This window comes from Dasypus novemcinctus, chromosome 7 (assembly GCF_030445035.2).
Source record: "Dasypus novemcinctus isolate mDasNov1 chromosome 7, mDasNov1.1.hap2, whole genome shotgun sequence".
In the NCBI taxonomy this organism is placed as follows: domain Eukaryota; kingdom Metazoa; phylum Chordata; class Mammalia; order Cingulata; family Dasypodidae; genus Dasypus; species Dasypus novemcinctus.
The window spans coordinates 20,829,630-20,857,572 of record NC_080679.1 but is presented as its reverse complement, the minus strand read 5'-3'; the positions used below and the strand labels follow the sequence as shown (position 1 = coordinate 20,857,572).

Below are 27,943 nucleotides of genomic sequence, written 5' to 3'. Positions count from 1 at the left end.
TGGGCCACAAGGTGACTTTGAGAATGGAAACCATGCGTCAGGATGGTTGGATCAGCAAAATAGAATGTATCCCTGATTGTTGAGGAGCCCCATTCTAGACCTAGACTGCCTGACATTGGACTGTTTTGTGAGATTAAAAAAAGCACACACAGAATTTTATCTTGCTAAGCTATTGTTGTTTGGAATTTTCAGTTACATGCAGCCAATCATAATTTTGATGGAAACTTAGTTTCCTCATCTGCAAATTGGTAATAATATTCTATTACTCTGAGTTGTTAGAAGGATTAAATGAATTAGTACATGTAAAACAAATGCTGTACATAGAGGGTTACTTCCTTCCTCTTCCCTCTTTGAACCTTAATTTCCTCATCTATTATATGGGGGCCAACATTTAAATCTATGATTGTTGTGAGGTTTGGATGGGCTACAACATGTGAGTGTTCTTTTGTGAATTATTGATGGAAGACCAACATCTCCACCTGTGCTTTGCACTCATCCTTTTTTTTTTCTTTCCAAATATCCTCACAATAAATTATCCTTTCCTTTTTCATATTGTTTTTCAGATATTCACCATCTCTCCTTCAACCTTATTCTTCAAATTGATTGTGAACATGTTCACAATTAATTTAAAGTTGTTTCCTTTAAATTAAAAATCATCCCTTGGTCCTTCTAGTTACTCCTCTAACTATATCTCCTTCAATGGCACAATTTTCAAAATAACTTTTACTTACCTGGGATATCAGACAGTGTTGGTGCTCTACCTAAAGTGCCTTGGATTCCTGCTTACTGTGTGTGCCTGCCTTCCTTTCGGCATGTGTTTGCTTTTTTTCTTTTTTAAAGATATATTTATTTCCCTCCCCATCCCCCCCCCCCCCCCCCATTGTCTGCTCTGCTCCATTCGCTGTGTGTTCTTCTGCATCCACTTGCATTATCCTGGTGCCACTGGGAAACTGCGTCTCTTTTCTGGTTGTGTCATCTTGCTGCGTCAGCTCTCTGTGCATGCAGTGCCACTTCTGGATGCACTTTTCTTCACGTGGGGCAGCTCTTCTTGCGGGGTGTACTCCTTGTACATAGGGCACCCCTACGCAGGGGCACCCCTGCGTGGCACAGCACTCCTTGCACGCAGGAGCACTGCGCATGGGCCAGCTCACTACCTGGAGATCGAACCGCGGAAGCATGGCTGCCGAGAAGGGGAGACCCGAGGGCACTCTGCGCCCATGCCGAGCTTCCTTCAGGGGTGGCGGTGGGCCCGACCAGCCACCCTATTATGGGGGCAGCAGAATTAGGCCTACCGCGGCCGCTCCCCCGCCAGGCCAGCAAACACACTTCAGTCCGAGGGGCGACCGCATAGTATCACATTTTGTTTGTAATTTTTAATAATGCCTTTCTCTCTTACTGGTTTCTTTATAGGGTGCAAGCTGGTTTTTGCCCCTTTCATGTTCCCAGCACCTGCTTAGTGCTTGGCACACAGTATGTGCTCAATAAGTATCTGTTGAGTAAATTTTTGCTTGACTGTATTAGTCATCCAAAGGGGTGCTGATAAAAAATACCAGAAATTTTTAGCATTTATAAAGGGTATTCATTTGGGGTAAAGCTTATAGTCACAAGGCCATAAATTATGTTTCTTCCCTCACCAAGTCTGTTGCCATGTGTTGGAGCAAGATGGCTGCCGACATCTGCAAGGGTTCAGGCTTCCTCTTCCTTTTTTTTTTTTAAAGATTTATTTATTTATTTCTCTCCCCTCCTCCCCACCCCCCCTCCCGCCGGTTGCTGTTCTCTGTGTCTATTTTCTGTGTCTTCTTCTTTGTCCGCTTCTGTTGTTGTCAGCAGCATGGGAATCTGTGTTTCTTTTTGTTGCGTCATCTTGTGTCAGCTCTCCGTGTGTGTGGCGCCATTTCTGGGCAGGCTGAACTTTCTTTTGCACTGGGTGGCTCTCCATACAGGGAGCACTCCTTGCACATGGGGATCCCCTACGTGGGAGACACCTCTGCGTGTCACAGCACTCCTTGTGTGCATCAGCACTGTGCATGGGCCAGCTCCACACAGGTCAGGGAGACTCGGGGTTTGAATTGTGGACCTCTCATGTTGTAGACGGACGCCCTAACCACTGGGCAAGGTCTGCTTCCCTTCCTCTTCCTTTTAAGGCTCCATGGTCTTAGCTTCTTCCAATATCAGCTGTATGCTGGATAAGTCTTGTCTCTCTCCCAGGTTGTGCAGCTCTCTCTACAAGGACAGCTGTAAACTATCAAGTGAAGGGCTGTCTTCCTGGGACCTCTGCTGTGCCTAAGGGAGCCTTCAGTATTTGCTTCTCTATGTGTTTACTTCTCAGGGCTCTAGTATAAAAACTCCAACTAACTCCTGTGCCTTGTTGTTTCCTATGTGAGTCCTGACCCTTTGGTGAGTGGGAACTCAACATCCTACTGATGTGGCTCAATCAAAGCCCTAATCATAATTTAATCAAGTAAAAGTGAAACCTCTGACAGATCACTTTACAAACATAATACAATACTACTACATACCCCAACCTCATTCTTCAATCTCACGCAACATCCATTTTGGATAGGGATTTTTTGATCCTTACATCATGGAAACACTATAAATCAGACCAGCTATACTTATTAACAATAAAATGGTACAACTTTCCCAAAGACCATATCAGCAGCTGAACAGAATTCCACTGGTTGGAGGTGGCTTCTCAATAGTGGATGAGCTCAGAGGCTTATTGGAAATTGAACTCACCAGGAATGAGAATATTGTTTCCCATGGAGCAAGGAATACCAGAAGTAGCCATTTAACTAAATTACTCCAGTGTTTTAAAACGTGTATTTCTTAGAGTCACAAGAACATAGTTTGGCTTTGAGACATGACACCTCCACTGACTTCCTGTCTGATTGTTCCCCGTTCTGTGGGCATCACATTTAATTAGGTGAGGATATAAACTTAGCTTCCCCTTCCCTCCCCCAAACTATGAAATAAGAAAATTTTAAAAAGAACAGCCCCCCCCCCCATCCCCATGTTTGAAGGAATAAGGAGGAGAGAAAATGTAGTTAGAGATGAAACTGCCCTGGGAGCAAAGGGCCAGTTTCTGAATTCTCAAGCAGCTTCCTTCTTGTAGGTTTCTAAACACGCTGACAAGAAATCTCTTCGAGGTAGGTAAGGCTTTGGAGCAGTAATGCCAAAGCCTCTGGGAGCCTCTGGGGACTGGTGGTGTGGGAGAGACTTCCCTGGGATCTCTCATAGACAGGAAGAACACTTTTAGGGCTGCTGGGAGCAGCATTCCATCTCGAGTCTCATCTCAGAGCTGCTTCGTGGGGTTAGATGTACATCCTGTGGAGGCCACTGCACCCATGGCCTGGGGTCCCCAAGGAGTAATGCCCTGCATCTTGTGTGGCGATCTGACCATTCGTCCCCACCCATTCCTTCTCCTCCTCCTGGTCAATAAGAAGCTTGCTCTCATTTCTTTTTCCCTGGTCTCAGACAGGATTTCTCAGAGGTAGACTGTGCAATGAGGATTTGTGTGCAAGTGTTTAATTCAAGACATGCCAGGGGTCCCTAGGAGAGAGTGGTCTGAGAGGGAGAAGCAGGACACAGAAGGAAGTCATGCCCCCCGATGGATGCACCCATGGATTCTGCAGGTATGGTGGTGGTTCTGGAGTGTAAGTTACACCTGAGAGACATCCCACCCCAGGTGAGAGTGCTGAGCTGTCATACCCCTGCACTGTCTTTGGTTAAGGGCCTGCTGGTGTGGGGAGAGGGGACGCTTATGGGTTTCAATTTCTGCCCTGTACACTTGTGTGTAAATTGGCCTGATGTCCAAGGACTGGCCTTATTAGAAGAGCTGCAGATACTGACTGTTGATGTTCAACTACATCATACAGGATGGGGCCCACAGAAATGGTAAATCTAAGGGGAGCTGCATTGAGAGGGGACATGATCCACTTACACTTTCTAGGGTGTGTATCGTGATTAAAGGACAAGGATGGTCAAGCCCTTGTGTGTTCCCCAAATCCTACTGAAACTGCTTGGCTTCCATCCTTTTTCTTTTATTCCCAGGACTACCACCCATGCTCAGCCCCCAACTCCTTTGTGCAGGAATCAGAGGTCACTTTTCCTTACAGGTGGCTCTTTCCTGCTGCCAGCTTAGTTGTCCTAAAACACTATTGGCATGGATCCACCATGCCAATCCCTTTTCAAAAACTTTCAAAGACTTCTCATTACCTTATTGATAAAATTAAAGCTTTTTTTTTTTTTGCCAAATATATGAGGCCTCTGAAAATCTATCCTCAACTTATCTTTCTAATCATAGACACTTCTTTTTCCTCACAAGGACCCATAGTTCCAACCAGATGAATGAGAGGCACATTAGTTTAGGAAAAGGGAAGATGGTTCCAAAACCTGGCAGAAAAACCTGCTCATGGAATCCTACCTGGAAACCTCCTGAGAGAAAGACCACCACCAAGAAGGCTACCAGAAGGACCCTGTGAGAGCCCCATTTGGAACGAGATTGGAACGAGATCTCATTTGGGGTCAAGGCAAAGCCCCAGATACCCTCAAGAGGCCTCACCATTGCCCCCTGAGAAATGATAGGTGGGGCAACCAATCAGAACAGCAAACAGACTTTAAAAAGTCTTGACCTAGAGTCCCATGCATGCAACTCAACTTACATCTTTTTAAATCTATTTTTCTTTGGATCTATTTTCTGGGATTTTATCTTCAGTCTTGCAATGAGTTAGTTTATGTTTGCTGTCATTTAAAAAATTCCATTAGCTTTTTTTTTTTAATGGTCTTTTATTTCCCCCTTTCTTTTTATAGCATCCTGATCTTGTTTTATAGATATAATTACTACTTAGAATTTTCTTTCTTTCTTTCTTTTTTGAGTTCTCTTCCATACCCCAATTTATACTGGCTGGAGTCGTTTAAAAAAGTTTCTCTCTATTCTAAAATGAGAATTTTAGGTCATTCTTGTTGTCCATTCAAACTGAAGGGTGAGGCAGTAAAAATGTCCTGTATGTGGGCAGGAGTGCTTTGTCTCAGGAGACTGAAAACATCGTAAGTGCTAGAATGCAGAGATATTTCCAGTAGGGCCATTTGACTTGTTTTGAGGAAAACCCTTTGATGTTGAGACTGGGAGTGGGGTGGGGCTTGAGGCAGGTTCCTGACAAGGTGTTGTATCTGAGTGCGGTAGAGCAAGGAAATTGCTGTGTGTACACATCTTTACTTTCAGCTCCACATTTTGTTAACCATCCTCCACCATTCCTGCTGTTCCTGAATTCTAAAGCTCATCAGCGTTTGGCGAGTAGATGGGCTTTTCCCTGGTATGCATCTCCTTTCGTGCAGTTTCTAGGCTACATCATTGTATCCTCTGTCTTCCAGAAGTTGGTTGGATTTCTACCCAGGAATAGTCCCACTTTTATTTTCTATATTAATTTGGATTTATATACTTTTCAATTTTCTTACTCTCCTTTAATGAGAATGTAGGAGGGGAGGAATTAAACATAGGTATTCGATCTTCCATCTAAAACTAGAATTCCTACCTTCTACACTAATTATTTAATTAAGTATTCAAATCAGGATAGTCTTCTGTTTTGGAAACTAGATTTATAAAAATGCATAACTACACTATAATCTCTAAGGGGAGAAGGATTATGTTTTACTCTTTGTTTGCTTGACAGAACCTAACCCCCAGTTTTTTCTGTGATAGGTGCTCAGTCTTCGCAAGCCTAATTTCTTTTTTTTTTTTAAGATTTATTTTTTATTTATTTTTCTCCCCTCCCCACCCCAGTTGTCTGTTCTCTTTGTCCATTTGCTGTGTGTTCTTCTGTGTCTGCTTTTATTCTCATCAGCGGCACTGGGAATCTGTGTCTCTTTTTGTTGCATCATCTTGCTGCGTCAGCTCTCCATGTGTGCAGCTGCCACTCCTAGGCAGGCTGAACTTTCTTAAGTGCTGGGCAGCTTTCCTTATGGGGTGCACTCCTCATGCGTGGGGCTTCCCTATGTGGGGGACACCCCTGCGTGGCACGGCACTCCTTGTGCGCATCAGCAGAGTGGGTGGGCCAGCTCCACACGGGTCAAGGAGGCCCTGGGTTTGAACTGTGGACCTCCCATGTGGTAGGCGGACACTCTATCCATAGAGCCAAGTCTACTTCCCCCTAATTTCTTATAGAATGGACTCATTCACACGTCTGGAGAGCCATTCTGATCTCCATTTTATGGCTTCTTATATTTTCAGGCTTGAAGATGCATATTTGCATGATTGGAAGAGATGAGAAAACAGGGTAAGTGCCCTATGTAGAGAAATTCGTCTTCTGTAACTTGTCTTCTCTGCTTATTTTCCATCTGTGAAAAAAAATATATAACTTGGGCATTTTATTATCCCTTACCTTTGCTTTTTCAGTTTACTAGGGAGAGTAGGTTATGTCCTCTCATAAATTCAAGCATTCTTTCCTTCTGTTCTCATGGCTGTGTATACTTGCACGTGTACCCACACATGCATGCCCTAGTATATCCAGGGCTTTTTTTCTCTCCAAAGAAAACCAAGTTGAGTGATTTCAGCTCATCCAAATAAAAACCATCAGGCAGAACAGAGTGACATGGTCCTTAAATCACATAGGTCACATTTTTGGCAAATAGCTCTGTCCTGTAACTGTCATTCCCATGATATCCAGCTTACTCATCATCAAATGCTTGACATTTTCTTGGCTTTGGAATCTACCTCAATTGAAACTGGAAGGAAAAAAGCGATTCTTCTACATTGCAAATGGAAACAAAAAGTGCATCATGGAGACTTTTCTTATTGAACCATAGAAGAAGAGAAACTGCCTGCCCTGCTTGAGTCTCCTGTGGGAGACAGCTGTTCCAGGATGAAATCATGTCAGGAGGAAAACTGGAAGATTCCTTTTTACTTTGTATTGCACAACCGGAAAAAAATTACTGTAATGTTTTTTCCTTTGTGTGCTTCAGTAATCAATAAACCTACTCCAATTAATTCACAATCTCTAGTCAAAAGATTTTTCACATAGAATAAAATTTAGCAAACCCACAACCCAACAAATTTAGGATTAGACAATTTTGTAGAAAGAGTATTGATTTTGGAGCTGAGTTAGAAAGACCTGACTTTCAATAGTAACTCAGAACCATTTTACAAATGAGAAAAATGAGGGTCAGAGAGGTTAAGCTGAATTTATCTAAACTGTGAAATTTAGATAAATAGGTATATAATATGCCTAGGATAGTGCTTTCCATAAATAGACTTTGAATAAATGTTAATTCCCTTCCATTTCTGTTCTGGTGGTAATTTTGACATATTGACCTAAAGTTTAAGTTTACTTAAGATACCACACTCTTTCGTTTTCTTTGTAGGTATCATGAAAGTAAACAACTCCCCTAATCTGCACTAAAGTGACTCAAGAAGCTTCTCATACTTCAGAGGTGTGTAACAATTTGTGTGCTAATTACAAATCATGGTTTTCCTGTCTGTGATTTTTCCCAGGTAGCCTTTGGTGGCTGTAGTTAGTACAATGTGAGGGGCTTGAAAATAATTGAATTGCTTTATACATTATTTTAATGTAAACTTTTCACAAATGCTGATTGGCAGGCCCCACTTTCCCCTCTCAGTTTCAAAATACATTGAATGGAATTGGTGAGACCATACTGTGTGTAGGTAGGATGAGGATGAGATCATTGTAAGGTTCATGAAGTTGAATTTGGAGGCCCTGTTGGCCTTTCTTTGCCATAGGCCCTGCTTCTTGGTGCCCATTTTTTAGCCCTTCCCTTCTTGGTGACAAGTGGCATTTCTCCTTTCCCCTCTTCTCCTCACTTGCCTATAGAGGCAGGTCTACTAAGTCGTTTAAATCAGTGTGGTGGGAAATCAAGCTGTTACCTCTCTCAGGGGTATGCACGTCTCTGTTGCTTTGATAGTGGAATAAAAGGCATGTTACAGAATTCCCAACAGGTTGGTGGGTGCTGGGATTTGGAGGCTGAAGGGGGGGGCAGCCTCCCACATGCCACTGAAATCTTGCCTCGCAGGAGAGTCACTTTGGATAGTAACTGTAAAGACTGATCTTACCCACAGGATTTCCTGATTTAGGGATTTGAATAGGATGAAGGTGACAAGTGAAGAACTGTCTGGGAGAAGTCAAAATCTCAGTAGCCTTAGCTCTCTTCTCTTGCTGGGTCAGGAAGAAACAGTATTTTCCCAGCAAAAAAAAAAAAGAGAATCATCAACTTAAAACACTCCCAGTCGGGGAGAGTGTGGGAAACCAAGAATGGAGAGGAGAAGAGGAAAGGTACTGCTTTTGGGGGTTGAAGATGGGGAGGGGGGGAGGGCATCAATAAACAACCATTTCACACGTGGAACACAGAAAGATGCTTTCAGTAGGTGTAGTTTTCCACGCAGTCCACAAGGTGGTGGAGAAACTCCGCTCACAGATTTGTAGCACTGTCAGACCTGGCAAACTGGTAAACTTGCTAGGAGGGCAGGACAAAGCCTTCACTACTGTGAAAATACCTTTGGTATTTTAAGCATTCAAAGTGAATATTCCATTACAAATTTGATCGAGTTCCTAGTAAGTTAAATGTAGTTACTCATGTGCATGGAAATCTCCTTGCATAGTACCTGGCCCATACAAGGTATCAGTGAGAGATAGGGAAATGCAAAGGAGATGCAAAAGGCTGTGTGTGGAGATGCAAAGCATAACAGGGAACTGAAGTCTAACTGTGGATTCATTCATTCATTACACGGGCCATTCACCATGGATGGCACTAATCTCTTCTGGTAGATTCAGCCTTTGCATCCTATTGGGGGATGGGGGGTGGGGGAATCATACAATGAATTAATAAGGTAAATAACTAGTGTGCAGATGGTGATAAGTACTATGGAGAAAAATTAAAGCAAACAAGGGGAAGGGGTGGGTTGCTATTAAATTGGTGCAAAAGTAATTGCGGTTTTTCATTGTTGAAATTTGGCACTTAATATTGGAATACATTCTTAAATAAATATGGCTATGTTATACATTATTCTAATGTGCATTTCTTGCTTTATGTTTTTTGCTAATGACTTATTACTTGCTGTTTTATATTTATTTTAGACTATTTGAGCGATTTTCTTATTTGAATTCAAAATGGGTTGTAAAGCAGGTGAGACAACTCACAACATCAACAACGCATAGGGCCAGGAACTGCTAATGAATGTACAGTACAGTGGTGGTTCAAGAAGTTTTGCAAAGGAGACGAGAGCCTTGTGAGTGGCTGGCCAGTCACTGAAGCTGATCCTCTTACATCTACATGAGAAGTTGTGGAAAATTCAGTGTCGACCATTCTACCTTTGTTCAGCCTTTGAAGCAAACTGGAAAGGAGAAAAAGCTCAATAAGTGGGTGCCTCATGAGCTGACCGAACATCAAAAAAACTATCATTTTGAAGTGCCATCTTCTCTTATTCTAAGCAACAACAAGGAACCATTCCCTGATGGAATTGTGACAAGCGTAGAAAAGTGTAGCTTCAAAGCAATTCCCAAAGCCAAACTTGTACCAAAAAAAGGTCCTGGTTACTGTTTAGTGGTCTGCTGCTGGTCTGATCCTCTGCAGCTTTCTGAATGCTGGCGAAACCATTGCATCTGAGAAGTATGCTCAGCAAGCCAATGGGATGTATCAAAAATTGCAATGCCTGCAGCTGGCATTGGTCAACAGAAAGGGACCAATTCTTCTCCATGACAATGCCCGACCACACACCACACAACCGATGTTTCAAAAGTTGAATGAATTGGGCTATGAAGTTTTGTCTCATCTGCCATATTCACCTGACCTCTTGCCAACTGACTACTACTTCTTCAAGCAAACTTTTTGCAGGGAAAATGCTTCCACAACCAGCAGGATGGAGAAAATGCTTTCCAAGAGTTTGTCGAATCCTGAAGCATGATTTTTACACTACAGGATTAAGCAAACTTATTTCTCATTGGCAAAAATGTGTTGATTCTAATGGTTCCTATTTTGATTAATAAAGATATGTTTGAGCCTAGTTATAATGATTTAAGATTCATGGTCTGAAATGATAATTCCTTTTGCACCAAAGGTGTGGCCATGGAGGGTGTCTCTGAAGAATTGAGGGAGTGAGCCATGGGGATACTTAGGGGAAGATCATTTCAGCTCCTCAGTGGGAATATGCCTGGTATATCAAGGAAAACCTAGGAGGCCAGTGTGGATACCCAGAAGAGGAGGGGTATACATCAGGGTCCTTGTCACATATTAAAAGGACTTTGGCTTTTATTCTGAGATTGATGGGAGCCATTGAGGCTTCTGAGTAAGAGATGATCCGACTTCCATTTTAAAAGGGTCTCTCTGGATCCTTTTTCTAGAAGGGGATAAGACCATCTAGGAGGCTATTGCCACAATCCAGATGAGACATGACAGTGGCTGGGGTCAGCATGGCAATGGTGGACGTGGAAAGAAGTGATCAGGTTTTGGATATGTTTTGAGTGAATAGGATTTGCTGGTGGAGTAAGGGCATGTTTGAGAGAAAAGAGAGGTCAAGGACGATGGCAAATTTATTTCCCTGAGCAACTGGCTGGAAGGTTCCACCATTAGCTGAGATGAGAAGAGTGCCGAGGAGCAGGTTTTGGGAAAGCTCAGGAGCTCAGATTTGGCCATGCTGAGTTTGAGATGCTTTTGACATGTCAGAGTGGAGATGGTTAGATCTATGAACCTGGAATTTGGGTGGGGGTGGGGGTGGGGGATCTGGACTGAGATGTTAATTTCCAAGTGGTAGGTCATTAGATGATATTTAAGGCCATAGCTGGAGGAGACACCAAGGGAGTAAGAATAGTTACAGAAGAAACAAAGACCAAGGACTGAGCCTGGGCACACTCCAAGGTATGGAAATTGGGGAGGTAAGGAAGGACCTTACCTCCTTAGGAGACTGCAGGCGGTGTGTGTGTGTGGGGTGGGAGGGGGGCAGTGAAGGAGGAAGAAATCTGAGTGTGGTGTCATGGAAGTCAAGGAGGAGAAAGAGGACAGCTCTGTCAATTGCTGTACTGGTCAAGCACACAAATCCCTCTAAGGCAGGGTTTCTCCACAGCGGCAGTGCTAACTTTCGGGGTCAGACAACCCTTAGCTGTGGGGCTGCCCTGTGCCCTGTAGGATGCTCAGCAGCATCCCTGACCTTTACCCACTAGATGCCAGTAGTTTCCTCCACCCAGTTATGACAACCCAAAATGTCTCCTGACATGGCCAAAGGTGCCTGGGGTGGGGGTGGGGGACAAAATCTTGCCCAGTGGAGAACCACCACTCTAAATCAGGCCCAAAGAACTGCCCAGCAAAGCTCAGTAAGAATTCAAGGGAGGGAAAGATCACTTCTAACTGAGGGCAGGGAAACTTCCGGGAGAGGCTGGCACATTCGAGTTTGTTTTAAGAGGTGCATGGAATATTGATGGAGACCAGCTAGGGTAGGGTAGAGAAGGCATCTCATCCAGGGGAAAAATCCTGTTGCTTGATGCATGTGTCTGTAGAAACCAGCGTCTCCTTTTGGAGTCATGGAAACAGGTTCTATTCACAATCTCTTGCTTTAGGCACAGGCACGGTTTCCATGACATCTGTCTTCCCCACAAAGGAAGACTGGAGGGTAAATGATTTTTTTTTCTCTGAAATATAATTTGGGGAGGTTTAGGCATGATAATACATGTTATACCATTTAAAAACTGTGACTAAAAAAACACAAAACTGCTACCCCTTTCCCCCTTCTTCTGGCCTTTCCCAGCTCCCTGCCCCTGGCAACTTTCCAAGATAAGAAAAGGGAAACTTGTCTTTTTCCCAGTTTCCAGATCTAAGGTCAGATTATTTTTCCTCCATTGGAATATAAAATTAATTTATTGCTTTGCTTAAATTTGACTCAAAGTCTTTCCTCCCCTATAACAACACACACGAGTGTATGCATACGCGCGCACACACACACACACATGCTCTAAGTAGAAATGTAGCACTGCTTTTTAAAAGTTTTTTTTAAATGATAGAAGTTGTAGGTTTACAGAAAAATCATGTATAAAATACAGAGTTCCTATATACTACCCATTTATTATATTCTTAACACCTTGCATTAGTGTGGTTCATTTGTTACAGTTAATGAAAGAGTATTTTTATAATTGTATTATTAACAATAATCCATGTATAATACTGTTTTAAAATTGTTTTTTAGATTTATTTATTTATTTCTACCCTCCCTCTTCCCCTCCCTTTCCCCTTCACTTCCCCTCCCCCTCCCCTGCTGTTTTTGCTGTCTGTGTCCATTTGCTGTGTGATCTTCTGTATCTATTTCTCTTTTTATCTTCTCTTCTCACTTTTTCTCCTCTAGGATTCACCCAGATTCGATCTTGGGGACTTCTGATGTGGAGAGGTTCTCTGTCAGCTGTACCAACTCAGTTCCTGGTCTCTGCTGTGCTTTATCTTGACTCTCCCCTTTGTCTTTCTTTTGTTGCATCATCACCTTGCTGCATGACTCACTTGTGCAGGCACTGGCTCACCGCGTGGGCACTCATGTGGGCACTCGGCTCGCCATGTGGGCACTCGGCTCACTGTGTAGGCGTTCAGCTCGCCATGCAAGCACTTGCATGGCACTTGGCTCACTGCACAGGCATTTGGCTCATCACATGAGCACTCATGCAGGCACTCAGTTTGCTGGCGCAGGCACTGGGCTCACCGTGTAGGCATGTGGCTCACCATGTGGGCGCTGGCTCACTGCGCAGGCATAATTTCTCTTCTTCTTTTTCATCAGGAGGCCCAGGGATTGAACCTGGGTCCTATGGTAGGTGGAAGCCCTATCATTTGAGCCACATCCACTTCCCTAACACTAATTTTTAAGCAACTCCACAGGCTCATGAGGAGGTTTTGCTGAGCACCTACTGGAGGGATTATTTTTCTGGATGTTTAGCCAATTATGTTCAGAGAGAGAACACGTATTTCATTTAAAGGAATCTCAACAGAAAATATCTTCAGATTGAGAAGGGGTAAATTGAATTCCACTTTGAAGGGGTGTGGTCAGATAATGCTCAAAGTAAAGATTAATTTAAGTGGAAATTGTTAGGACTTGTGAAGGAGGGACCTTTTTTTGCAGCAGAGAAGCAAGGTCAGTCCCAGATAATCAGAAGGGACTGGCTATTGGCATCACACTATCTTCTTGGAATTTGCTAGACAAGCTTCCTGATGGTGTGTTGAAAGGATGAGCATTAATGAGGACACGGTGTTCTGCTGATTCTGTAAAGCTGGGCCTGGAAATGACCTATTCCAGGGGTCACCAAAGTTGGTTGCTCATCGGAATCATCAAGGGTGCTTCAGAGAGCAAACGCAAGGGCTCCCCTAGTAAAGATTCCATTTCAGTCAATGTGGGGTAAGCTCATGGGATCTGTAATTCCATGTAATTTATGTAATTCATAAAATTCCACAGGTGATCCTGACCAACTCTGGACTCCACACTGACATTGGGGAATTATTTGCCTGCTACATTATCTTAATAGAAATGAAGGAATTCAGGTCTGAGGTGAGGAAGAGGTTCTTGAACTTTGTGAATCTGATTTCTCCATTTCTTTTCTTTCTTCTTTTTAGGAGGTACCAGGAATTGAATCCAGGACCTTGCACATGAGAAGCAGGTGCTCAACCACTTGAGCTACATCCACTCCCTTCCCTTCCCTCCCTTCCATTTATCATCCCCTCCCCCAGATGTTTCTCTCATCTGTCTGCTCATTGTTTGTTCACCTTCTCCAGGAGGCACCAGGAACCAAACCCAGGACCTCCCACGGGGGAGGCAAGTGCCCAATGCCCTGAGCCACATCCGCTCCCTGCAGGGTGCAGGGTCTGTTGGCTTGTGACATTTGTTTGTTTATGCATCTAGCTTGTTGCAGCAGGTGCAGCATCTGCTTGTCTTCTTTAGGAGCCACCAGGACCCAAACCCAGGATCTCTCGTGTAGTAGGCAGGCACCCAACTTGTTGAGCCACATCCACTTCCCTCCATTTCTTTTTAAATTGAGAAATTGATACCTAAATGATGATGATAAAAACTGAGCAGATACAGAGCTGAGAAAAATGGTTACTCAACTTTGTAATTTAGGAGACTTTAGTTGAGTATGCGGCAAAAGTATTCCATCCTCTTTTCTATTCTGCCCCTATGTCTTGGCAAAAAACACCATCATCCAACACTGTGTGTGCCTTGGGCCATGACCAGGGTTGAATGACCCTGGTACAGGGGTGAGAACTGTAAATGAGACTCTACTTGCCAAAGTAGTGTTTCTGTATCAAGGTTCATTTGTCACTTACCTGATGTGATATGAGTTCATGCCTATTCCCTTTTGAAGTACATCAGCCTCAAAGAAATGCCCTTCTCTCTTGTTGTCTTCCAAGTAGCTGCTGTAAAAGATTGGATAATTCTACTCAGCAGAAATGGGAAACAGGCAGGCTATAGCCGAGAGTTTCCCAATGAATGGCCACTACTGCTTCATGCCCTTCTCGTTAATTAGGCAAATGTTGTAAGTGCCACTCAGTTTGCAGGCATTCCTTGAATAGCCTGGGTCAGCCAACCTTATTTGTATGCCAACATCACTAGCAGGAATCCAAGAGATCCTTTCTCCATTATCACTGGAAAAGCAAATCTAATGGAGGACCCCTTTTCAAAGATGTTGACTTGCTTTGAAGCCATCATCCTATAATGAAGCCTGGTAATTAAGGAGCTGTTCCTTTTAGGGGGTTAAAGGCTCCCTGCCAGGTCCTAACCAGCCTAGATCAAAGATTTATCTTCTAAGCATAGTGGTAGAAATCTGTACCTAGGCTCATTTGTACCAGGCTCATTTGTAGTTTTTCCCCATCAGCAGGGATCCCTTCTCAACCTAGATGGAGTAGTGACTGCAAAGTTGGCCACTCTCTTTGAAGAAAGATGGTTAAATTGAAAGACATTTCAGAGGGTGAGAGAAACAGTGGTAATATTAGCTGATCTCAGGTAGCACTTATCAGGAATTAGATGCTGTGCTAAGTACTTTAGGTGCCTTATTTAATTCTCACAGCAACCATATGAGATAGGTACGAATATTATTGCCATTTTAGAGAGGACTAAAACTGAGGTTCAGAGAGGTTAAGACGCTTGCTTGAGGCTGCAAAGAGGCAGCGCTAGTTGTTAAATCAGGCCTGCCTGACTCTGTGTTCTATAAACGTTTTTGCTATGCTGCCTTTTATGAGCGTTTGCCACAATCGCTGCATGATAAGGGCATTGGCTCCACATGGAGGCGGGCCAGGATGGATTCCTGAGCATCTCGCCATCTGTATGCAAAGACCACAGGCCTCAACATGGGTGCTGTTGAGGTGGTGATGGAGGGAGGAGGCAAGAGGGTAAAATTCTTTATTCCTCTTGCTTCATAGCATTAGACACCCACCAATATAAAAGATTCTATCAAATAATAAAATGACCAGTCTTGCTATTTACTCCAGAAAATCAAGTTAAAGGTTAAATCCTAAATACACCAATATTATCAGCCTTCACCATTAAAGGGCTTTAGCCTACTAGACAACATGAAATCCATGACATATCACAGATTTTCTTAATTAGCAGCATGGGAGCCACAGCTAAAGAAGGGAAGAAATACTCCATGACCCTGAATTCTCCTAATTGCCAATCGAGTTGCTCTCAGAGGGCATGTTCTGTATATTTTGAAAACTTCATACTGCTGCCAGCAATTTCATGATCACCCAGGAAACGTCCAAACCTCTTTAAAAGATGTCACTTCACTGTGTCATTTCCACTAATGAGACCCGAGGGCAAGGCGACCTTCTCTTTCTCCCTCAGAACTCAGAAACTGTCCTCTGTCTGCTATTTTTTGCCACAAGGAATATCTTCACCTAGTCACAGTTCCTCTGAAATGTCTCCTTGAAATTTAAGCAATTGATTTTTACCTCTCCCAGAGGAGGCACAACGCCTCAGGCTCAAGAAGGTGAGCTTCAGTACAATTGGAGGCCAGCCAGGTAGCCTCACCTGTCAGGGTCCTTCGTCACTATGGAGCCACCTGGCTCTCAGGCACATCAGCTGTGTAATGCAAACAGTGAATGGGTTCCAGCTGTGGGCATCCACTGGGGCGTGGGTGTGTACAAGATCGAGAGACCCAGTTTCTATCCTACAGGAGTTTACCATCTAATATGATAGAAAAGAAAAGTATACAAATAAACATAATACAAGGGAGAATATAGTGAATGTCTTAAGAAAGCTTTTCACTGAAGGGTTATAGACATCAAGAAGAGGAAATGGTGTTTTCATTCAGGCTCTATCGTTCAAATGCATTAGACTCTCTTCTTTGGTAACTCTTCTCCAGCATGGTACTAAATGCACTATTTAAAAAAAAATAGATAAAAAAAAATTTTTAAAGATACATAGACCACACAAAATATTATCTTAAAAAATTATAATGGGAAACGGACTTTGGCCCAGTGGTTGGGGCGTCCGTCTACCATATGGGAGGTCCGCGGTTCAAACCCCGGGCCTCCTTGACCCTTGTGGAGCTGGCCATGCGCAGTGCTGATGCGCGCAAGGAGTGCCGTGCCACGCAGGGGTGTCCCCGCGTGGGGGAGCCCCACGCGCAAGGAGTGCGCCCATGAGGAAAGCCGCCCAGCGTGAAAAGAAAGAGCAGCCTGCCCAGGAATGGCGCCGCCCACACTTCCCGTGCCGCTGACGACGGCAGAGGCGGACAAAGAAACAAGACGCAGCGAATAGACACCAAGAACAGACAACCAGGGGAGGGGGGGAAATTAAATAAATAAATAAATCTTTAAAAAAAAAAAAATTATAATGGAGGGAAGCGGCTGTGGCTCAATCAGTTGGGCTCCTGTCTGACACATGGGAGGCCCTGGGTTCACGTCCTGAGGCCTCCTTGTGAAGGCAGGTTCACCTGCTGGCCGCAGAGCGCCACCCGGCCTGCAAGTGCCACGGAGAGCTGACTTAGCAAGGTGATGCAACAACAAAAAACGGAGACAAGCAAAAACACAGAAGAGCATGCAGTGAATGGACAGAGAGAGTAGATAGCATGCAAAAAGTCAAAAGGGGGGACTATAAGAGGATCCCATATACCTCCACTTCCCAGCCCCCCCCCCCACTCCTCCCCCACCACCAAGTTCTTTCATCAGTGTGGCACATTCACTGCATTTGATGAATAAGTTTTGGAGCACTGTTACACTGCATGGCTTATAGTTTACATTGTAGTTTATACTCTTCCCCCAGTCCATTCAGTGGGTTATGGCAGGATATATGATGTCCTGCAGATGCATCTGTCCCTGCAATATCACTCAGGACAACTCCAAGTCCTGAAAATGCCCCCATATCATACCTCCTCTTCCCCCTCCCTCCCCTCAGCAACTAAATGCACTATTAAACCTGAATACAACCTGATTCTAATTCTTTCCTGAAAATGAGCATATATTTGAAAACCTGTCATTTCATGTAATGGTAGGTCTTTCTAAAGATTGCTCTTGGTGATCAGCATGTCTGAAGACCAGGCCCCTAGTGTGCTCTCTGCAGAGGGATTCAGATGGCAGCACATGACATGACTCCCACTCACCTTGAATGGAGTCTTGCTGTTTTTCCAGCACATTTTAAAATTACCCAGAAAATGCATAAAAAGACAGGGATTTCTGGGAATTTTTTCCCACTCATGAGACTAGAGAGGGCTTTGTCCCGCAGATACCCCCATTCCCATCCTTCTTTGCCTGCAAGATATTACCCCAAGACGTACTCTCAACTGGCCTCCACGTCCTACTGTATAGTGCTCTTCCTCCTCCTCTGAGTTCTTTTCTGAGTCTCCTTTGCTGGTTGCCTTGTCCTCCCCCACCCAGCCTTAAGTCCTGGGGTCATCAGAACTTGCTCCCAGACTCTCTTTTTCTGCCTCTGAAGCTACCTTGACTTTCAACCATATCCTTGGTTTAATTCCCCATTTGTAAAAATCTAGATATAACTCACATGCATGAAAGTACATACATCGTTACCATACAGAGTGATGAATTTTTACTTATGCATGGACCCACGTGGCCACCACTGGGGTTGATGCTAGAACATTTCCTGCTCCCCGCCATCTTAGTACCACCATAGGAAGTTTTGCCTGTTTTAAATGGAATCATACAGGATGCAATCTTTTGTGTTTAATTTTTTTACTCAACATGATGTCTGTAGATTCATCCATGTTGTATGTAGGAGTAGCTTATTTTTCATTAATGCATAGTGTTCTATTCTAAGAATATTTCAAAATTTATTCATTCTTTTTATGGCATTTAAGTTGTTCTTAGTTTGTGGCTATTCTGAATAATGCTACTATGGTTTTGGTGGACATAAACACTTTTGGGTCTATTCCTAGGAGTGGAATTACTGAGTCATAGGGTTTGCATAAATTTAGCTTTTATAGGTACCACTGTCACATTTTTGCAAAGTGGTTGTACAAATTTACACACCCACCAGGAATGCAAGAGAGTTCTAGTTGCCTTTTATTCTCTCCAACCCTAAGTATTATTAGACTTTTTAATTTTAGCCATTTGGGAAGATTGGAGACTTTTTTGTATACAAGTAGCTTAACATGTAACTTCCCAGCAGCCTTGCTGTCACCAAATTGGCTCTTTAAAAGAAGAAACCCACCGGATCTCTCTGCAGAGCAGCCTGACTCAACAGAACTGTTTTCCAGCTGCTATAAATGTGTGTGTCCATCCTGGAAGCTGCTGCTGCTCCTCCCTGACTAGGAGAAGTTAGTCCTCATGAGACACTGTTTTCATTGGGGAGTACCTACTGTGACCTCTGCAATGTCCAAAGGCTTCTAGGACAACCTCGAAACCAGCTCTAGCCCCTGTGTCTTACCCAGCTCTGAAGAGTGTTCTCTCTCCTGCACCAAGACCCGTGTCTTCCTTCCCACATGCTTAAGTATGCAGGGAGGCAGACAGAGAGCCCCTGCTCCCCTTTTCACTTCTGTCTGCTAAGTCTGTATTCAGAGAGTGAGGGCATATCCCATTGTGGGGAAAAGCACCTGCTCTCAGCCTCACCTGAAGAACTGGGGCACTTTAGTCTTGTACTAAACAGATTACAGATAAAAATTTCCTGGAAAAAGATTCACAGTGGGGATAAAAAATAAAATCAAACCAAAGAAGGCAAGACAAATCTGAGAGTTTCTTGAAGGTAGCCATTTCTATTTTTGGCCCTGTGACTTGAACTTGACTTAAGGGATTGTTCAAAGACTTAAAATAAAATAAATCTTTCTGTTGTAAGATTAAAGAGAATTTCCCCTATAAATTAAAATTTTAAAAACTCAGATTAAAAAAAGCAACACTTCCAGCTAGCTTTTTCCCATTGGCTACATCAGCAGCTCTTTAAGCCCTAAGATCTAAGATGGAGCACCTTCCAAAAACTCTCTTCTTTTCAAGTCCTATTTCTGTGGTGACACCAAGGGCACTGGGGAATCCAGGGGTCACCTGTTCAGTGGGGAGGGCACATCAGTCTCTTCCACTGGGCAGAATCGCTTTGCTCTTCACACATGACCTGGTAGGACTGATGACAGCTCAGTGCCTCACATAAACAACTTGCTTTTGTAACAGACCAAATGTGTTCTTATCTCTGCCTCCCCTTGCTCTTTCTTCTAATCCTCGAAGGCACACTTGCCTTTATATTTATATTTAAGATTTATTTATTTTTTTATATTTATTCCCCCCCGCCCCGACAGTTGTCTGTTTTCTGTATCTATTTACTGCGTGTTCTTCTTCGTCTGCTTCTGTTGTTGTCAGTGGCATGGGAATCTGTATTTCTTTTTGTTGCGTCATCTTGTGTCAGCTCTCTGTGTGTGGCTCCATTCCTGGGCAGGCTGCACTTTCTTTCACGCTGGGCGGCTCTCCTTATGGGGTGCACTCCTTGCGTGTGGGGCTCCCCCACACGGGGGCACCCCTGCGTGGCAGGGCACTCCTTGCGCACAATAGCACTGTGCATGGGCCAGCTCCACATGGGTCAAGGAGGCCTGGAGTTTGAACCGCAGACCTCCCATGTGGTAGACGGACGCCCTAACCACTGGGCCAAGTCCGCTTCCCACACTTGCCTCTTTGGAAACCCAATACCTGTGCTTTGAAGTCTAGGAGAGTGAAGGGATCTTGAAGCCATGATAAGATGGCTGTAATTTTGACTAAAATAAGGATTTAAGATTTTAAAGCTGGCTTATCTGTAAAGACTCTAACTTTAAAAAAGTCACAGTTGGTAGCCATCTTCTGAACTCAAGAAGTGCACATCTATGAGTTCTGGGTCACTCACCTTCCCACGGCGCCCTCAGTTTTCCCAGAACCTTTGTGGCTCTTCACAAGCCTCAACAAAACCACTTCCTCTGGATGTCTGCCCATCTTCTGCTTTTGACAGTCTTCCTGCTGCCCTTTTATAGAGTTTCAACCATTAGTCACTGCCCCCACTCCTGCCTCTCCCTCTACCTGCTCCCTTGAAATCTGGACCCTGGTGGGTAGAAGTGAAGAAATATTCCTAGACATGCTTTTTTGGACTCCCAGGAGAGCTTAATGCTTCATTCAGGAACATTGGCTTTGATTTTCCCTCTGTCAGCAAAGAGCTTTAAATAGCAGCCTTTTCAGAGCTCTGTTCACCTTGTTTCATATCCTTGAAGCCATTTCAGTGTGGCCAGGAAAGGCGTCTTCCCACATAGCATTGACAACCTTCTCTTTGAAGTTGATGTACGCCTCTGACTCCCTACATCCTTGAACTTATCATTGTTTTTTTTTTTTTCTCACCATCCTGTAGCTTGACCAGCTGAGTATGAATGTGTGTAAAGGTTCTTCTCGTTACCCTGAGGCCCACCTTGGCCTCCCGTGGAAGCAGTGGTTTTGGCATAATGGATATGAGCAGGAGCTCTGGAGTCACTATGCCTGGTAAGAACCATAGATTATTTTCTGTGTGACCCTGAGCAAGATAATTAATAGCTCTGTATCTCAGCTTTCCCCTCTGCAAATGAGGGTAGTCATAAAACCTACTCATAGCATCATTTGATGGATGATGAGATAGAACATATAAAGTGCTGAGGATGGTTTGTGGCATACCGTAAGTGTTCAAAATTGTTAACTAGTAGTCAAAAGAGAAATAGAAGGAGATTTAATTCTTTTCATTACATTTACAAAAATCACTCAAGTCTCAGTCCAGCTGAGATAGGCACATCATCATCATCATCCAATTGTACCAAGTGGGAAGATATTGGGGCCCACAGCTCTGGTCTTCCTTCCTCTATCTGTGAAGTAAAAATGTGAATGCCTTCCTCCCTTTTTCTCCAGATATCCACTGGAGGTGAGATAGTGTATTCTAGAGTAGGGTTTCTCAAACTTGAATGCACAAAGGAATCGCCTGAGAGATCTTGCTTAAATGCACATACTGATCTGTTAGGTCTGGGGTGGGGCTTGAGATTCTGCATTTCTTACAAGCTCACAAATAATGTTGCTGTTTCTTGTCCAAGGACCACATTTTGAGTAGCAAAGATCTATATGATGCTTTGATCTGGAGGAGTGAGCCCATCTTGGATGAATAGCCTGGAGAAGGACATCAGGAGCTCAGTTTCTTGGCTTGGCTTGGTGCTTCAGGCTCTTGCAGAGCCACACCCTAGAAATGCAAAGAGGGACTCTTGTTACCAGGTCTGAAATGGCCATAAATACCTGTAAACTCTGGGCCCGAAGGCTATCTTATTTTGGGTGCAATCTTTTTTTGTTATTTTAAAGATTCAAATATATGTATTTGAAAACAGGGAGTCATGGTCAACATTTAAAAAGGGACTCAAATAAGTGTTTTTTAAAAAGTAAAATTGTATTGAAGTACATAATTTATACATGAAAATACATAAACAATAAATGTATAGTAAAATTTGTGAATTTACAAAACCAACATGCATATCATAATATAAGGCTCCCATACATCTCCCCACCACCAACACCTTGCATTGTCTGAAACACTTGTTACAAACTAGGAAAGAGCATCATCAAAATATTTATACTTATAGTAATATTTAGCCCTATCTTACATTTTGTGTATTATTCCTCAACCCAACCAATTATTAATCTCTATATTAGTATGATGTATTTGTTATAGTTCAGGAGAAAACGTTCTCATATTTGTCCTGTTAACCAAAAGCAAAGGCAGTCACAATAAATAGAGGTAAAATATATTTCTAAAAAATGGTTCAGAAATATATTTCAAAAAGAAAATGTCACAAGGTTTTTCAGCATGTTTAAGTTTTAGGAATACGTGCTATAAAGTTCTTTTGATTCTGAGAGAGCTTATTTCCGTCATTATTCCCCATCTTTGCATGTACCAAACACATTCAGGGCTATATATTCATCTGGTTAAAATTATATCTTTCCAAGGATTGTAATTCTTCAGTGTCACTGTAAGAGAAACTTGAGGGATGAGGACAAGGTGAGGGGAGAGAAGGAAAGCAGCCCATGGAACAAGGTCACCACTGTCTTGTTTCAGTATTATCGGCCCAGTGGTTTTCTAGAACATGCCAGCAATTCTGATGTTTCTTGTCCCTTGTCTCCATGAATTCTTTGAGATAGCCATCCAAGATTATGGATGCCAAAGGGGCTCTCTTCTAGACTTTCAAGATTGTAAGCCATATCTGTGGTTTGCAGAAGAGCGAAGAGCATCTTTCTTTGATGGCACTTTCAAGTGGGTAAGTTTTCTTGTCTGTGGGTCTCTGGTTCAGGGTGCATGGCTGATTTCAAGGGAAGGCTCTATCCATGAGGATGGCTAGGTGAATTTCACAGGCCCGGTCTGTCTGGGTGCAAGACAGCTCCTTCATTATACTTCTCTATGTGGGCCTCTTCTGGTGCAATTGGCTGCTTTGATGGGAAGTTTGCTGTTGGCCTGGAAACACACCCTTAGGCTGGAAAGGGAAAATGTTAGCAAGACGTCTTCTGGGTGTTGAAGGAAACAGCTGGAAAAGAATTGACACCACCTTGAAGTGAGCCCCACACTTCTTGAAACTCATTTGGACAAATGGAAGGGCCTCAGGCACTGAGACCTGTTTTGTTGCAGTTTATATTATTATTAACAGGGATTTAGCCTAGGAGATTGGCTAGATTCTTGTTTGTGACCTTATTGATTAGTGCTAACAGTGATTTTTTGGCTTTATGAAGGGAATGAGCACATATTACCCTCCCTTGAATGGAAGTCATACATTTTCCCTAATTTTTCTGTCTACTGGGAAAAGTCCATGACTCTCACTAAGCTGATAAGTTCTCACAATATGTACATATTTTCTCCTTCTATGTCTAAATCTTTGAATTTGGCGCGATCCTAAGAAATGTAACTTTATAGACTTTAGAGCCTTTGTAACATTTCATAATCCTAGAACTCTGATCATGGCTCTGCTGTATTATCCCCTGCACTGTAGCCAGAGTGATCTTTCTAATATGCAAATCTGATCGTCATGCTTCTTAGCTTAAAATCCTCCAGTTTCCATGGGACAGTTCCAAACCTCTAAGCACAGAGCATAGGATCTTCCACACTCTAGCTTCTCCCTACTTGTGTGGTCTCATCTCTAATATTGCTGCTAAATACAATTCCTCGAATAAACACTTATTTTTCATCTTTTCAAATGATTTTCCTTTAGTTCAGGAATTCCTAACAAGGGGTCAATGAGCTTGAATTTTAATTAAAAAACATTATTCTTGTGGGGATGTGTTGATGCGGGAGTAATATATTTATTAAATAATACACAGTATAGTATGGACTTCACAAGGGGTCCACGGATTTTACCTGACTGGCAAGGGGGACCGTGAAACAAAGAAAGCCTGTGGAAAAAAAAAGTTAAGAACCCCTGCTTAAGTTTTATGAGCTTTTTCTTTCTTGTTTTCTGCCTCAAGAACTACTATTCATTCTTTAAGATCCAACTCAAATGTTACCCCTTCAAAGGAGACTTCCTCGCTGTATCTAGGGACAATCCAAAGCTTCTATTGTATTCCCACCATGCCTTGTTTTTATCTGTATGAAAATAAGATAGGAGAATAAGGAACCTGGGGCATGTGGAGAATCAGGTGTCTAGAAACCTGGGACAGGTGGAGAGTCACTTATATAGATTTAGAGACCTGAGAAAAGAGGATGACAGGTTATGAGATTTCAGGGGAAAGACCCCTGTTTGCTGGAGACAGAAGCCTACCTTTATAAAAACAAGGGCTCAACTTATCCGCCCCTTGCCCAAGGACTTATACGATGTGACTAGTAATGGAAGAAACTGTAGCATTGATCTGGAGAAGGTGGCCATGGTAGTTGCTGAGGGTAGGGAGAGGGAAGAAGAGATGAGATGAGGGGGCATTTTTGGGACTTGGAGTTGTCCTGAATGATATTGCAGGGACAGATGTTAGACATTGTATATCTTGCCATAACCCACTGAATGGACTGGGGGAGAGTGTGAACTACAAAGTAAACTATAATGCATGTGGTGCAGCAGTGCTCCAAAACGTATTCATCAAATGCAATGAATGTGCCACAATGATGAAAGAGGTTGTTGATGTGGGAGGAGAGGGTGGGTGGGGTGAGGGGTATGTGGGAACTTCTTTTATTTTTTAACGTAACATTTTTTTGTGATCTATGTATCTTAAAAAAAAAAAGACAATTTAATAGTAATAATAAAAAAAGATGTCAACTAACAACCCCCCGAGGTAGCTCTCCTTTTTGTCCCATGCTTAGCACATGCCCCACCCACTTGCTCCCGGCTTTCCTTCCTTTGACACTGTTCAATACACCATCTTACTGCCTACTTTGGTTCCTGAATACTTTCCTGTGATCAATTAAGAACCTTCTCCATCAATAAAAACATTAAGACACATATTCATCACCATAGCATTGCAAGTGCTAAGATATCAGTATTTATGCTCTGTACACGTTTATGTATTCTGTACAGGGATGGGTACAGAGTTAGTATTAAGTAGTTATTGAATTAATGAAAACACATGATATTTAAGATAAGGATAAGCACCAAAAGCTTATTTTTATGATGGGAAAGTTATCTTTAAAAAAAATCCCTTCTGAGAATTATTTTCCCATTTACTTTGGTGAGAATGGGATGGAGGGTTAAGAACACAGCTACAAAAGAACAGAAGGCAGGGAGGAAATGAGAGGAGACCAAAGTGTACAGAGTGATGTTTGAGAGAGAAGGGAAGTTTAAGCAAGGTTATCCCTTTTTATATTAGTATAGCAAGCTCAGGATGGAAGAGAAAAATCGCCATGGATTTTTAGAGAGAAAGCTGGGGTTGCTAGTCTGGTTCTGTGGTAGAGCTGTGTCCATCCCTCCCTGCTTCCAAGGGAGAAGAAGAGACCACATGAGGTCTCCCTGTACAAAGTTCAGGAGGAACTCAGGCATCCACACTACAGCTGTCTCTCCATTCTGTTTATTTTCCTTTTTATTCTCCTGCCCAACCCTTAGGAACCTTCCCTTTCAGGCTGCTCAGTGGAAGATCACCAGAAAAAAAAAAATATTGGCAACCCCAAGAGGCCTTTGGGGGCCATTCAACCTTCCATTGCTTACAATGCAAAAGCTAGATTTAATCGTCTTGCACTTAGTTCTGCTTGAGAACTAAGTGTCTGATGTCGTGGCAGTGCTTGGAAAGAGGCTAGCTTTTCTGGGGGCCAGGCTGAATGGCCATCTGTGTGGGTGAAAGGGCAGTCAGGCTGTTGACCTGCCTGGAGATGGGAAGCAGGTTTGGGTGAAGAAGTTTTAGAGCTCTGTCTTTTTAACTTTTATGAGTGAATATCATCTGAAAATGTTACTCATGGAACATGCTCTAGCCTCAAGGAGAGAATATCATGGTAGTAGCAAGAGCACATGGACCCTGGCTGCCCATATCAATGATAATCATCTTCCCAAGAGGTGTGCTACTATACTTAACTTGGAAAGTACAGGCTGTCTCACTCACAGTAGATTCTGCCTGGAAAAGGGCTGAGGACTCAGAGTGATTGCCTCGTCTCAGTTTGGGAAGTTCCACACCAATTCCTCTCCTTTCAAGACTGTATCTTCAGAGGGACAGAGATGGGATAAAGGGCTCATCTCTTACCTGAAATTGGAACAATGGCAAAAACTGTCTAAAGAGAAGGTTCAGCTTAGGGGTGATCAGTAGAATGAGAGCATTAACATCAGGAAGGGGAGCTGGTGGGAAGAAGTATTTCTGGGAGGAAGTGCCAGAAGGAGAGAGCAAACACCCTGAAAGGTCAACAAGGGAACAGTGCATGATGGTGCTGCAGGACATTTTCAGCTGCATCATAGGGACCTGACAGACAGCAGGTCCCTTCTGGCTGCCTGCTGACAGTTGCCAGTTTCCCTTCTTCCACTGGGGCCTTCAATACTCTGCTCCCACAGAGTGTTGGTCTCGGTGTGGTTGTCCTTGTTCGCTCTTTCCTAGGAGTGGTTCAGGTTCCTACCCACAAAGGGAAGATTGGAATTGAATATTCAAAATACTCATGTGTAGTTTATCTGTGAGGTTGCTAGACTCAAAATCTCCAATCAGTCATACATTTCTGACCAGATGAAATTCTACTTTCACATAGTCAGCTACACATAGACAAGTGTACCATTTTCCTCCTGGGCTTTAGTGCTTCATATGCTGGGATTCTTTTTTTTTCTCTAAGAGTGATCAATTGCATTTTATCACGGTTGAGAATTCTGGTCCTTAAATTATATAGAAAAACACATAATTCTATGTAACAAACTGGGAAATCTTATCTGTCACAAATGAGCTAGACTGGAATTTCACAGAAGAGCATTCTAGATTAACATTAAAGTACGTTAACACTTAAAAAAGACAATGATACACATACATACACTAAGCATGTTAGAAACATTTGAAATATACGGCAATATAAAGTATTAATGAAGAATTTGAGCAAATAAAACTCTAGAACATGAATGATGTGTGTATTAGTTGGTACAACCTGTTCAGAATATAGTATGGCATTGTATTGATTAATTTAGACTATGTTAGGCTTGAGAAAATCCCCAATATTCATTGTAGATCTACTTATTCAAGATTGCTGTACATTTTGTTTTGACCGCAGCTCTTCACTGGTAAACCAAAGCTAAAGAACCATGCCCCAAATTATCAAATAGAAAACAGATTATGGGAAAGCAACATACAACTCTTCGATGCACACTAATCCTTCCTTTTCCATGTATATTGGATAAGTCTGCTACATGATCAAGATTTATATCAAAGGAGTACTCATAGGAAGGAGCACTAATAGATGCTGGAATTCTATGAAAATGCACACACGTGCCTACACACCAACTTTATTCATGATTAAGATTGGTTATGGAGAAAAAACAGGTCAGGTTTCATTCATTCAATCCATCAATCAAAGAAGATATTTTTAGTACCTCTATGAATCAGTTCCTATACTAGAAGATATGGTATAGTAGGGAATAAGTCAGAGGGGTCTTTACTCTCATGGGGGTCACAAATGATTTAACCTCAGACAATAAATTGAGATCTCTATTATCCCTACAATACAGTATTTCAGTTGCCTTTTGTTTTTCCTCCTTTCTCTGTGATGAGAGTCTAGTAGGTTCTGGCAACTCCGCAATCCTAAGGCAGGTGTCTGGAAGGTCCAGTCAAGGACATAATCGCATCCTGACTCATCTCTGCCAGACCGTTGGATAGACCAGTTTGCTTCTGGGGACTTCCATCTTCAGAACATATTATGAAAAAGTTGGTAACATCCTGGCCACGGGGGTCATTCTGTTGACTGTCAGTGTTGCAGCTGTTCCAGGAAACACCTCTCCTATTTTTGCCCTTTAGTGTTTCATGCTGTCTATCCAATGTCCAAGGATGGGGGTGGGAAGACCACCTGGTCAGAGGTGGCCTGCTCTGCCTCAGGTTGGTGTCCTGTCTTCTCTCCGCTGTCTTGTTTATAAAGCTCGGTCTGCTCAGTCTCAGAGGA

General features: G+C 43.0%; 1 protein-coding gene across 3 annotated transcripts in view; it reads left to right on the top strand.

Moving 5' to 3' along the window:
• KCNE4 (potassium voltage-gated channel subfamily E regulatory subunit 4) overlaps positions 1–27,943 on the top strand; it is a 90,019-nt gene that overhangs the window by 7,694 nt on the left and 54,382 nt on the right. The window contains exons 2-5 of one of the 3 annotated variants that reach the window (XM_058300038.2): positions 6,230–6,275; positions 7,360–7,428; positions 13,427–13,519; positions 20,771–20,898. The gene's annotated coding sequence lies outside the window, so the exon portion shown is untranslated. The remainder of the gene's footprint in view (positions 1–6,229; positions 6,276–7,359; positions 7,429–13,426; positions 13,520–20,770; positions 20,899–27,943) is intronic. The other 2 variants (XM_058300039.2, XM_071216102.1) reach the window with 2 other exon arrangements.